Source organism: Hakea prostrata, chromosome 9, assembly GCF_041222555.1.
Source record: "Hakea prostrata isolate BN-2017 chromosome 9, UWA_Hpros_2, whole genome shotgun sequence".
Lineage (NCBI taxonomy): Eukaryota > Viridiplantae > Streptophyta > Magnoliopsida > Proteales > Proteaceae > Hakea > Hakea prostrata.
The window spans coordinates 5,446,283-5,459,120 of NC_142608.1; the positions used below are offsets into that span (position 1 = coordinate 5,446,283).

Consider the following 12,838-nt stretch of genomic DNA (forward strand, 5'->3'; position numbering starts at 1 on the left):
TCTAGTTTTATTTATCAGTGACCTTTGTACACTCACGTTTAACCATTTCTATAGTTTACTTGGGCTTCTGACTCATATGGAACAATTCCACCTTAAGTTAATCGTCATCATTTATGGATGTTCTTCTATGCTTACTTGGGCTTCTGACTCACGGTTTTTTTTTTTTTTTTTTTTCTTATGTCTTTCTTTCTAGATTTTTCTCTGTTTTCTTTCCTAGGCTTGAAATAGTCAGTTGGAGGCCAAAAAGAGAGTTGCTAAGATGCAGAGTGGGGCTGTCTTCCTGGCTATATGAAAATGAAATTTATTTTGATTAAATATAATTTGTGAAAATGAGATTTCTTTTGATTTATTTCTTAGAGATTAACTTGTTTCTTTTTTAAATGATTGTGTATTTTACAGAAAACATTGTAGACTTTTTAAAGAGATAACTTGAGATCCATTGTCAGATTCTTATGGGGTTTTCCTCAAAACTTGAATTAAAAGCATGGATGAGAAAACCAACAACAAGACACCTAGTAGAAGGAAGAGATGCAAACTGTAAAGACAACGAGAAGAACACCTTTGTTTTTATAAATACAGGGAATCCTAATCCTAGTTAAACTCTAATTTGAGAAAGCCAATTTGAAGAGAAATCTTAATTGTTTTATTTTCTATAAAATCTATAATAGGAGATTCCTAATTAAACTAGGAAACTCAGGTTTCTATCACTCACCCCGACAAAAGTAATTGAACAGACATTTTTATAAGTTGAATTAAAGTGACATCTTTTAAATTCACATTTTTAAACTAACTATAACTTTCATTGAACCCGTTTGACAAATGAGATCAAAAAAAAAAAAATGAATAAGCAAACAAACTCATTTTAATAAATCAAAACTATTCTTATATAATTCTCCCATATTCTCCCAAAAACAAAAATTAGTATCCAAAAAATGAAAGTAGAACATAATTTAAAATTATTTAAACCAAATCATGCATTACCATTAAAAAGTTACACTAGTAAACTCCAAAAACTAAATTAGAAAAAATATATTGTGACTGAAGGACATCAATACTATTAAATTCATTTATTTTTGTTACACGGGAATAATTGAAGTTACTATTGCTAATAATTCAACCATCTATGGATGGCACTGGCACGGTTGTGGCGTTGACATGAAATGAAAAAGAAAAAAAATTTATGCAAAATTGTGAAAAACCCTTTTCATCTATAAGTAAGACTGGGGAGGGGTTGGGTTGTTTGAGACAACAACAAGGCACAAGGCACTGGTGAGAGAACACCTAGAGAGATAGACAGAGAGGTGATCTCAATTCTCAAGTGCTATGTGAGTTGCGTGGGTAAAGAATCACAACAGTCGGTTTAAGAGCTATGAGTGATGCATGCTAACGAGTAGGTCATTGGAATTATTGTTCTTTTTTATGGATTTGAGAGCATTAAGAAAGAAAGGGTGTACATAGGGGAGTCGGGATCATCTCCCTATCAGGGGAGCACACTACTTCTCAACCACAAAAACACAGTGGGGCCCACAGGTGAAATTTTGAGTTTTTTCTTTTCCTTTTCAAAAAGTGTTTTTCACCTGTGGGCCCCACTGTTTTTGTGGTCGGGAAGCTGTCGGGAGCACTTTGTGCTCTCCCGACAGGGAGATGATCCTGACTCTACAAAGGGATCCGGTTTTAGATATAAGGATTGGGTTTGATATAAATCCAAGTTTTTTTTTGGGTACTCTTATCATCTTTATTCTCATAGTGAAGAAATTCTTGATTATCTTGTAGATATAGGCATAATCGAATTATGTCGTGTTTGTGATTCTGTAATTTCCATGGCATGTGAGCCGCACTTAACACTATTCATAACTAGGGAAAATACACAATTTTCCCAAAAGCAGAAGGGATATATATTATGAGATAATGATGAATGTAGAACAAGAAATTATGAAAACAAACCTATAAAAGAAAATCAAATTCAACCGATCTCAATCCAATCCCATCAGGGACAATCAGAGCTGGAATGGGTTTGGCAAGGCCTTGTAGGACTTAGGGTCAAGGACAACAATTCTTGACTCTGAATTAGAATCAGGTAGAAATGAGCTTAGATTAGAATGTACAGGGCTGGGCTTGGGATTGCAAAAGCTCGGCCCAGCGCTGCCCTGTTTTTTCTCAATTTGTTACATTTTGTAAGCAAATTAGGGTTTAGGTTCCCGTAGGGTTAGGGTTTAGGAAATGGGCACGTCTCTGTTTCAGAAATTGTTGCATTTTTTTAAGCGAATTAGGGTTTAGGAATGGGCGCGGGTTCGCCTTAGGGTTTGGGTTGTACCCCTATATTTTGGGTTCGGACATTTGAGTGGTTCGGGTTCGTCTCGGGCAGAACCGTTGACGGTTGGGTTAGCTATTAGGATTAAGAGTTTTGGGTTAAGAGCTTTAAATACACTCGCGGGGTTAAACTTGCAATTCGTCTTCATCTTCCTCATCGTTTTCCTGAGTGGGGTTATGCGACCTATGTAAGGAATCTCTTCGTTGTTTCTCCGGCTTTATCTATCAGTATCCCCTCTGTTTTCAGAACTTTTCACTTTTGCTCATTATCTGGGTTGTTAGCCATTTAGAACTCCAGCATTCTAATGTTCATTGGCATCGCTTTGTTATCTTCTGGATGTATTACTATTTGAATCTCAATTTCCAGTAAAACCACGCTTCGTTTTCTTCGTTATCTTCGTAACATTGCGATGGACTTACTCATTTGATTTTCTCCAAAATCCTAGACAACAACGATTTAGAAAAACATATCTTAACATTTAATTTTCACGAGAAAAATTAAATCCAGCCTGATAGATAAAAAGTGATTTGATTCATTGAAGTTATAAATATTTTTATGTAAGTAGAAAGACATAATAGTGGGATTCATCATGCAAAACTAATTTTAAAAGAGAAAGCGTAAAAAATGTGAATAATACAGCATTAGAGCTAGCATTGCTTTTGAAAAAAAGAAAGAAAAAAAAAATTGCAATTGAACATTTATCATGAGTATAACATTTTCATCGTATTCATTTGGAATTATGCAAAACAAAATTAACAATAAATCCAATAAAATGGGTTAGCTAATACTCAAATCTAATTGATACCGCTATTGGTTTGCTTACTCTATTTGATTAGATTATTTTATATTAAATTATGTTAATACTAAAATTTGGGATCATCTTAATAATGTTTTAATTTGATTAGACAAATTCAATCTGAATTGACCGTGAGTCAATTAAGTTAGATTATCAAAAGTAGATATGATGATTTAGTGATCCGGTTCATGAATTTTAAAACTTGATATTATTCTTCTAATGCCAATGGGCATTTTGTCACCTCTCACCTATATGATATTGATACCTCTGGTGTTTTTTTTTTGTTTTTTTTTATTAATTTAAAGAACTACAGAAAATACAATTTGATACTTAAATCACAACTACCCATTTTAAGCATTGGTGTCTACAAGGGAGACTGTGGCAGTCAGTCTGGTAATTAATGTGTGATTGGACAGGTATTTTACTTTTACGATTTTACCTTTAATTAATGCAACCTAAAGACATAAAAAGGGAGAGTGACTTTAAGTTTTACGGATTTCCAAATTCCAATTTTCCATAAAACATAAAAAATTTAAAACCCATCCCCACCCACCGCCCACGCACACCCAAGTCAATTATTTGAGAAATCATAACACCGCTGCACTTCATCTTCTTCACTTTTGTCTTTGAGTATTGGCCACACATTACCGCATGTCCCACATCCCTCTAGGGATGCCTTTTCTGATTGCTATCACTAAAACCAGCATGGTGCACCCCCTCACTTGGGGTGTCTCGTACAGCTTATCACTGTTGTATGACATGACATGGTTCCACATCTCCTACTGTTGCAACCAACTTTAAAAGATCATTGCCATTCACCAAATCTGAAGCAAAAGTCACTTGCTTCTTATCATATTTGTCCTTGTTTGGTACTTGAAAACCTACAAATTATGTTCGTCTTTACCTTTGCCCAAGTGTCAACTAAAGCTCCACCAATTTGTACACTCCTTGCAAGCCTTTCCAATTCACATAATCTTTGTTCTCTGTACTTATCATCAAACAAAAGAATCTGACAATTGATATCTATACAAATCCATAAAATCAATATCAACAAAACAAAATCTTTTCGCTCCATGACCTCTACTTAGTCAAGAATGCCCAAAAACCCTCAAAACACCTAATCTCGTATAAAAAAACCTTCACACAAAATCGTGCGAAAAGTGGAAACAACAAACAAATCTGATAATAAAAATAAGGGTAATTTTCATTGTGACCCTCTAAGATATGATTCAAGTCATTTTTAACCCAAAAAATATGAAATCTTGCAACTACCTCCCCTGTGGTTTAAAAATAATCAATTAAAGAGAAATTATTATTTTTTTGACCAAACTACTCTTATGTCCTTTGGCCATTAGGATTACATTACGTAGTGAAACTTGGATCCAACGGTTGACTTTTTTCCATTTTACATTTAAGTATTTTGAATTTCAAATTTACAAATTAAACCCAAATTAAAATCGATTAAAGCCGTTTCAATTTCCTCTCCTTCATCAAGGTCTGTACCTTGCAAGACTAGTTGGCCGTTATCCACTTCCTGGATTCAAGCTCATTGTACTCTGGATCTAGCGCATTTTGCTTGGTCTTTTGAATGAAATGGTATTTACCAAAAAAAAAAAATCAATATGAAAACATCCACTGCAAACCCAGTGTTTAGAATCAGTCGATGGAATTGCTCTGCTTGTTTTATTATGTTTTCCAAATGCTCACACACTTTTGCAGCAATTGAAAATGTTTGACGATTGAATTGACGAGTTTTGTTATTATTCTTTCTTAATTTATTCTTGTTCAGGATAATCGATTAAATGTCGCTGAGGGCTTAGGGTTAACAACCGTACCGAATCCCTGTAAGCTTCATCTAATTTCAACTTTGGGTTTAATAATGTTGAAATTTAAAATTTTAAAATACTTTAATGTAAAATGAACAAGTGATAAATTTTTTTTTTTGGGGCCAAATTTAACTTCTTCTTTTTTTACATTTTTTTATGAGGTTCATCCGGGCCAACTTGCGCGCACCACGATTACATCCTCAAATCAATGCCGCCGAATGGGTGTTAACCCAAGACCTCCCCGTGGGAGGTAGAGTCTTTAACCGCTTTACTAACCCATCATTGGCAAGTGATAATTACAATATATCTTAATCCAACCTATCAAAGACTCATAATATCTTAAATTTCTTTTTATTTTATAGAAAATAGTATTATTTTGCCTTTCACGAAAATAGTGTTACTAAAACAACTATTTGAAGGCATTTTAATTATGAGCTACATGTAATTTGCATTTGTTATTAGCATTGCAATATTGTTATGGGTACACTCCCTAATTTTTTATTTATTTATTTTTTTTTTTGCTTCACCTTTTCATTCTAAATGTAAGCTCTCAGAATAATATGAAAATAAACCTAAATGATAAATTTTCTAATGCAAAGATTGAGACATTGGAGAAAACTAATTTGTTAAGTTTATGTTGTCAAGGTTGAATTCGGTTGTCTATCCTTTCCCTCTAGCTCTCCCTAGCTACCAGTATCCATGGCTAATTATGTTGTTTATTTACACTTTTTTGCAAACATCAGAGAAATTGGTGTTTTTCATGGCATCAATTCTTGCGGTTGGATAGTATCGCAATGGGGTCTCTCCATTTGATAATGGAGTTTGTCGCCTCTAACTCTTCAAATTTTGTTTTCTTCTTCACGGCTAAATGGGAATATTGTTTACTCAAACAATGGCTTCTCTAACATTTTCTGGTTTTATTTATCAATGACCTCTGTGTATTACGGTTAATGGTTTCTATGGTTTCTTTGAGTTTCTCATTCATATGGAATAGTTCCATTTTAAATTAATTTCTGGTATTCCTTTTATGCAAATTATTCACCTACTATTTAAAATGAGTACAGATGAAGATCTTGTTAGCTATATGAATCTAGCAATGTATGTTCATTTTTTTCCCCATCAATTGATGTAAACAATATGTTCTTACAATAAATTTTGTTAGTCTTATTAAAGATTCATGTCAAATTTTACTTTTCTTTTGATTCTTTTAATGTAACCAATTAGAACAGTCACGTGCAAATGCGCGAGATTTTTTCACATTTATTCTAATTATATAGAAAAACATAAAATTTAATTTAATTTTCTAGTGTAAACAATCTTTGATTCTAATTATTTTTTAGCTAATAGAAACCTCAAATGTTGAGAAGAAAGAGAGATAGTGGAGTTTTTATAAAGTTTTCACGTCGTTTTAATTAAATATAACTTGTGAAAATGAGATTTATTTTGACTTATTTCTTAGAGATTAATTTGTTTCTTTTTTAAAATGGAAGTTTATTTTTCAGAGAATATTGTAGACTTTATTAAGAAGTAAGTTGAGTTTAGTTTCAGTAAGTTTTGTTTACAAAACATGTTTTTCTTATCCTCCTAGACTACTTTTTATATAAGAACAAAACCATGAGGCAAAAATAGATGGAGTTTAGTTATTATAATTTTTTAGCAAAATTTTATACAATGGAAGTTTTTAACATATTTTTTTCTTCATTAACAATAGATAAAAATTTACACGTTAGACTTTTATAGAGTGAGGACTTTACAAATCTTGTAAATTAAAATTAGAGAAAGAAAGAGAGAATTCTAATAATAAAAATTAAATTAGAACATAAGAAATTAAAATATGAAATTTTACAAATCCAAAAAAATTAATAAAAAATATTGAATACGTTGGAAGTTTAAGTAAGCCTATTTCATCATATCATTTTCATTTTTTATGACCCTGGTTTGATCTAGGCTTAGTTATAGACAAGTCCAAGTATTTAGTTACCTAGGCCATGCCAATTTGTCTGATAGCTTAACAGCTTGCTAGACTACTAATGTTGGCATGAGCAGACTGACGGTGTGAACAATCACAGATTTTTATTTGTAGCAGTCGCTGCTGGCAGCAGCTAGCCGAAGGTTGAGATTTTATTTATTAGAGACCAACAGTTCAAAAAGTAGGTAGATGAATAAGATGGATTACCACTTCACACCTCAGCATATTTATCAAACAACAAATAAACTCCAAAAACTAAATTAGAAAAAAATATTTTGACAGAGGTACATGAATACTATTAAATTCATTTATTTTTGTTACACGTGAATAGATGAAGTTACTATGATAATTCATCCATCTATGGATGGCACGCTTATGGTGTTTGACATGAAATTAAAAAGAAAATATATATATGCAAAATTGTGAAGAAAAAAAAACCCCTTTCGTTCCATGGTCTATAAGATTGGGGGCTGCCTTGTTTGAGACAACAACAAGGCACAAGGCACTGGTGAGAGAACACTTTGAGAGAGAGACAGAGAGGTGGTCTCAAATCTCAAGTGCTATGTGAGTGGCACTGGGTAAAGAATTAGAACAGTCGGTTCAAGAGCTATGAATGATGCATAGTAGGGCTTGGAATTAGTGTTCTTTTTTAGGGATTTGTGAGTGTTAAGAGAGAAATGGTGTATAAAGGGTATTCGGTTTTAGATACAAGGATTTGGTTTGATATAAATCCAAATATTTTTTTCTTCTTGTACTCTTATCATCTTTATTCTCGTAGTGAAGAAATTCTTGATTATCTCGTAGATATAGGCATGGCCGAACTACGTTGTGTTTGTGATTCTGTAATTTATATTCCATGTGAGCCCCAATTAGCACTATTCAGAAGTAGGGAAAATACTCAATTTTCCCAAAAGGGGAAGGGATATAAACTATGAGATAATGATGAACGTAGAACAAGAAATTACGAAAACGAACCTATAAAAGAAAACTAAAATCAACCAGTCTCGATCCAGCCCCATCAGGGCGGGAATGGGCTTGGCAAGGCCCTGTAGGGCTTAGGGTCAGGGACAACAATCATTGACTCTAAATTAGGATCAGGGCATAAATGAGCTTAGATTAGAATGCACGAAGCTGAGCTTGGGATTGCAACCCTAGTCAATAACAAATAGATGAATGGTTTAATAGCAATATGAAAGAAAATCCTATGAGGTCTGCACGTACATTAAAAATTGAAATGGAGAAAGAAGTTTGTTAAATATATCAATTAGAGGGAAAGAAAACTTAATTGTTCCAGCGGTTTATGCTTCAATCCCTCCTTTTAAGGCAATAGGACATGTGTTTTCTGGTAGGTAATAGGATTATTTGTTTATATCAAAACCACAGAGGAAACTTACAATGGAGGTTATCAAGTAGTAAGCCCAATACAAGAAAGGGGGTGGGCCATGAAGATACGAAAACATCTTGAGATTTTGCTACTGTTTTGGCCAATAAATCTGCTGCAAAATTAGCATCATGGATGAGCGTAGCCAAAGTTGATGGCAGTGAAAAATGAAGCTGGATGACGCTTAGAATAGCACAAAATCTCTGGATGGGTTTACCAAAAAAACAAAAAAAATTCTCTGGATGGCACCTCTAAACCCTTCGGATTCCTGGATGATTTCATCTTCATACATAATCCTAGCCTCTTCTTCCCTAATGAACGAAGAAGACTTCCATACAGATGAAACATTGAAAGTACTGGCCTCAAAATTTGAAGCAACCTATACAGTATTCAACCATGCTACAAATAAAAACATCCATCTCACAGTCCTATCGACATGCCTTGACTTAATTAGTTCCAGTGATCTAGAGAGAAATCAAGAGAGATCAAGAGAAAAAAATTATTTCCAAGGAAGGTGGTTTAAAAGTTGTACAAAGATGGTGATAATGGCTTGATTGTTAATTTCAAGGACAAAATGAGAAAAGTCGAAGATCTACTGCAAAAAAGAGAGTCTTGCGAACACCTAAAGCCTCAGTCACCAAAGAGTTTTGAGGGCTATTTCCCTGAGTGAAGTAAAAAATTACACAACCTCCATCGTCTCTAGCGAGCCTTACATGACCATATTGATATTACAAAGCCTTCTTACAATTGTTACATATACTAATTGTTTTCTTATAAATGTTGGGGGTGGACTCACCCATTTGATTTTCTCCAAAATCCTAATCAGCAATGATTCAGAGAAACATATCTTAACATTTAATTTTCACGAGAAAAATTAAATCCAACCTGATATATAAAAAGTGATTTGATTCATAGAAGTTATAAATATTTTTATATAAGTAGAAAGACATAATAGTGGGATTCATCATGCAAAACTAATTTTAAAGGAGAGAGCGTAAAAAATGTGAAATAGTACAGCATTAGAGCTAGCATTGTTTTTCCCAAAAAATAATAAAAAGCAAGCATTGCAATTGAACATTTATCATGGGTCCAACATTTTCATCGTATTCATTTGGAATTATGCAAAACAAAATTAACAATAAATCCAATAAAATGGGTTAGCTAATACTCAAATTTAATTGATACCGCTATTGGTTCGTTACTCGTATTTGATTAGATTATTTTATATCAAATTATGTTAATACTAAAATTTGAGATTGTTGTGGATAACATTTGTACCGAATCGGGCCTACCTTCGGTTCAATCTTCGACCCTGGTCAAATACGGCTCAACCACTCCCGGTTAGCCCCAACCCCATGGTCGGGACCGGTTCTTGGTTTAAACCACCAGTTGCGTAAGGATGACTGACTCTCCGTTATAGCTATAGACGTGATCCCGAATATTGCGGGATACGTGATCGAGTCACAATAGGAAACTACCACTAATATGGAGTGGAGATCATGCCAAGATTGGTAACTACCCACAACTCCGAATATCAATGGTAAAACCCTAAAGATCCAATGATGATCAAGAAATGATGCAAACGAATCCAACAGTCGAGATTGGAAGGTAAAAACTATATAAACCCTGACCTACGTACAGAGGAGGTAATTGAATCGTATTCCCAATAATCGTATTCAAATTTCTACTCTGCAACTAGCCAGAGCTTTGTGATCAATTCCTTAACTGATTTAGCCTTCGGAAGTGACCTCCCGACCCCCACAGTCAGGCTACTTCTGACGTTGTTTTGCAAGTGATTTATTAGTGATCTAAGACTAAGTAGATTTTAGACGCGTTAGGCATCATCTTAATAAATGTTTCAATTTGATTAGACAAATTCAATCTGAATTGAACATGAGTCAATTATGTTAAGATTATCAAAAGTAGATATGATGATTCAGTGATCCGGTTCATGATTTTTAAAACTTGATATTATTCTTGTAATACTAATACCACTGGTATAATATCAATGGACATTTTGTCAACTCTCACCTATATGATATTGATACCTCTGTTTTTTTCTTTAAGCATTAATCCAATTATTTTTTCTGAACAATAATTCGTTAATTTTCCAAGAAAAGGACTAAGGAATTCCAAAATTATAGTCTAACCATAAGTTTAGAAGATTTGAGTCAGCAAACCTATTTTCATTTCTATCTACATGAAATAAAAGACTAAAGAATTGAAAAGATTCACATCCAGAAAAGTATATCTTCAGAAATCTTCTTTGCTGCCCAGTTGGAAGTGAAGGCAAGATTTTTCGGAACTTCAATGGCTTGCTTGTTGTTCGAATAGAAAGCTAAGTATCTTAAAATTAAGAGAAGAGGCTATCCCTGTCATGCCCCTAATTGGTCCAGACCTATCCCTATCCTTGTCCCTGTCCCAGATTGGCTTTATCCTATCATTGTCTTATCCTTAATGGCCATATCCTTGATTGCCCATGTTTTCATTCCTAATTAAATTTGAATCACATATAGTCAATATATATAATCGATAAAATGCATAATTCTACCAATTGTCAATTTTGAATCTACCATATCATACTATCATACTACTATATAAAAGGAAAACCTCCAATACTTGTGGCACGTATTTTAGTGGACGTAAATACCCCTCATTAATAAACATGTACCTTCACAAAAAAACTAAAATAACCCACCGCACCCCTTAAAAACTGGACAAAACTGACAACCTCACACCCCCCACTACAAACCAACACACCTTATTAATGGGCAACTGCCCTAGCATACGCAACCATCCGCACTCCTGCCGGGTCAGGAGAAAAAAAATAGGGTAATTTTCATCTGGACCCCCTGAGGTTTGGTCTATGTCATTTTTAGAAAAAATTAAGAGTTTGCATCTACCTCCCCTGTACTATAAAAAAAGTCAATTTAAAGACAAATTATTACTTCTATGACCAATTTGCCCTTTTTCCTATTATGAAACTGGGGAATCCCTTTTTAGTCCAAAAATTACATAAAAGGAATATGACTAAAATACCCTTATATGTTAAAATGACTCAGGTACCCTTAGCTTAAACCCTGTTTTCAAATTAAAATCTTAGGGAGATGGATGAAGAAATTCCCCCTTCACCCATCTTCTTCATAGATGACTAAATTTCTGCGAACCCAAGTCGTAATCTGTCTTCTGAGAATCCGAGAGACGCCTAGCGTCGTATTGATCCCACCATTGCTCTATTGTTGTAGAGACACAAGCAGGGTATGGGTCTTTTAATTTGCAAGCATCAACATTGAAATCTGTATAGGTGGAAACGAATGGAGCCAATGTCCAATTCGTCTTCTCAAGTCCACCACTGGTTGCCCAATCGTCGGCGTTCCAGATACTGGAGAAGATGTACATAGGTTTCTCATTTGGGAAGAAATTGTTCGATGCATTATCTGAATTCTTGTAAACCCTAATCGGCACAGCATCAACTAAGAACCTGGTGGGTTGGAAACCAGAAAATCTCAGATCAATTAAACGAAGAAAGTTTCTACTTTGGGAGGTTCAAGGAGTAGAAACTTACAAAATTTGCTGAGCGTTCCAGAGGATTGAATAAGAATGGAAGTCCTCAGTTGGATCAAACCAAAGCATATGTCTCATTTCACGGTTCCCAACTCCATCTTTGTACACATTCGTCTGTATCAAGTAAGGTTCCCTGTTCTATTCCTAAGAACTCAAATCTAACTCGTCTCTTGTTGGCCCAGCTCCCAAATCTGAGGACATCTGCAATTCCATTTTTTCAATTACTTCTTCATTCATCAATAAGGAAACTTAATCAGTGTAGATTTTACTTTAACTCACATAATCGGCTGTGATGACACCGGCAGAATCGCCTCCAACAAGCTTGAGCTTCATACCGAGCCACCCAAATTTGTATCTATCTTTTGTTTGAAACCTAGAATCTGTTTTCTCACACGCAAAAACCCAAACAATATATATCAATAAACTGAACACAGATTCGTCTTCTCTGATCATTCATTTTTTTCCACAACAATAGAGCAATGGTGGGATCAATACGATGCTCGGCATCTATGAGATTCTCAGAAAAGAGATTACGCTTGGGTCTGCAGAAATCTAGTCATCTATGAAGAAAATGGAATCTCTTTATCCATCTCTTAAGATTCTACTTTGCAAATAGGATTTAACCTAAGGGGTATTGAGTCATTTTAACATATAAGGGTATTTTAGTCATATTCTAAAATTTATTTAAATTCTAGGTTTTTTATGTAATTTTTTGACTAAAAGTGATTCACCAGTTTCATAGTAGAAAAAAGGGCAAATTGGTCATAAAAGTGATAATTTGTCCTTTAATTGACTTTTTCTATAGCACAGGGGAGGTAGATGCAAACTCTTAATTTTTTTGGACTAAAAATGACATAGAGCAAACCTCAGGGGGTGCAGATGAAAATTACCCTATTAATGGGCAACTGCCCCAACATACGCAACCATCCGCACTCCTGCCGGGTCAGGAGAAAAAAAAATAATGTCATATCATATTGCAACATAAAACTAC

The 12,838-nt window shown here is 34.2% G+C and overlaps 1 pseudogene; it reads right to left on the reverse strand.

Moving 5' to 3' along the window:
• Positions 1-11,424: 11,424 nt before the first annotated feature.
• Positions 11,425-12,180, reverse strand: LOC149004243 (putative xyloglucan endotransglucosylase/hydrolase protein 8 pseudogene; annotated as a pseudogene).
• Positions 12,181-12,838: the final 658 nt, after the last annotated feature.